Genomic DNA, 1506 nt, shown 5'->3' with positions numbered 1-1506 from the left:
GATTTCAGTGATCCTTTTACTCAGCTGGCCTACTTGTGCTTCCAGATTTCTAATGGAAGACCTTGTTTCATTCATGAAACTTACAGTGGCCTTAGATAGATCAGAGACTAGATTTGCTAAATTAGAAGCATTTTGTTCAGAGTTCTCTGTCTGTTTCTGAGTTGATGATGGAAAAGGCTTGCTATTGCTAAACCTGTTTCTTCCACCATTATTAAAGCCTTGTTGAGGCTTTTGATCCTTCCATGAGAAATTTGGATGATTTCTCCATGTTGAGTTATAGGTGTTTCCATAAGGTTCACCTAAGTAATTTACCTCTGCTATTGCAGGGTTCTCAGGATCATAGGCTTCTTCTTCAGAAGGTGCCTCTTGAGTACTGTTGGATGCAACTTGCATTCCATGCAGACTCTGAGAAATCATATTGACTTGCTGAGTCAATATTTTGTTCTGAGCCAATATGGCATTCAGAGTATCAACCTCAAGAACTCCCTTCTTCATAGGCGTCCCATTACTCACAGGATTCCTTTCAGAAGTGTACATGAACTGGTTATTAGCAACCATGTCAATGAGTTCTTGAGCTTCTGCAGGCGTTTTCTTTAGGTGAATGGATCCACCTGCAGAGGTGTCCAGTGACATCTTTGATAGCTCAGATAAACCATCATAGAATATATCCAGGATGGTCCATTCTGAAAGCATGTCAGAAGGACACTTTTTGGTCAACTGTTTGTATCTTTCCCAAGCTTCATAGAGGGATTCACCTTCTTTCTGTCTGAAGGTTTGGACATCAGCTCTAAGCTTGCTCAGCTTTTGAGGAGGAAAGTACTTGGCTAAGAAAGCCGTGACCAGCTTATCCCAAGAGTTCAGGCTGTCTTTGGGTTGAGAATCCAACCATAATCTAGCTCTGTCTCTTATAGCAAAAGGGAAAAGCATGAGCCTGTAGACTTCAGGATCTATTCCATTAGTTTTAACAGTATCACATATCTGCAAGAATTCAGTTAAGAACTGAAAAGGATCTTCAGATGGAAGTCCATGAAACTTGCAGTTCTGCTGCATTAGAGAAACTAATTGAGGTTTCAGCTCAAAGTTGTTTGCTCCAATGGCAGGAATGGAGATGCTTCTTCCATGTAAATTGGAATTAGGTGCAGTAAAGTCACCAAGCATCCTCCTTGTATTATTATTATTTTCGGCTGCCATCTCCTCTGCCTGTTCGAAAATTTCTGAAAGGTTATCTCTGGATTGTTGTATTTTAGCTTCTCTTAATTTTCTCTTCAGAGTTCTTTCAGGTTCTGGATCTGCTTCCACAAGAATGTTCTTATCCTTGCTCCTGCTCATATGACAAGGAAGAATGGCCAGAAAAATGATAATAATAATAGAGATCCTTTATACCACAGTATAGGGATCCCTTTGTAAGTAGAAGAAGAGGGGGAGATAAAGGATGTGATGTAAAGGAAGAAACACAACTGTGAGGATTGGAATGTGAGATGAGATGTTAGGATATGAATGAATAAA

The 1506-nt window shown here is 39.9% G+C and overlaps 1 non-coding gene across 1 annotated transcript; it reads left to right on the top strand.

Annotated features, from left to right (window-relative positions):
* The first annotated feature begins 687 nt into the window (after positions 1-687).
* LOC112787524 (small nucleolar RNA R71) lies at positions 688-795 on the top strand. The gene has a single exon (XR_003194933.1). It is a non-coding gene; the product is annotated as a small nucleolar RNA R71 (small nucleolar RNA).
* Positions 796-1506: the final 711 nt, after the last annotated feature.

This window comes from Arachis hypogaea, chromosome 20 (assembly GCF_003086295.3).
Source record: "Arachis hypogaea cultivar Tifrunner chromosome 20, arahy.Tifrunner.gnm2.J5K5, whole genome shotgun sequence".
Lineage (NCBI taxonomy): Eukaryota > Viridiplantae > Streptophyta > Magnoliopsida > Fabales > Fabaceae > Arachis > Arachis hypogaea.
The sequence above is the reverse complement of the archived record's forward strand: the minus strand, read 5'-3'. Positions and strand labels throughout refer to the sequence as shown.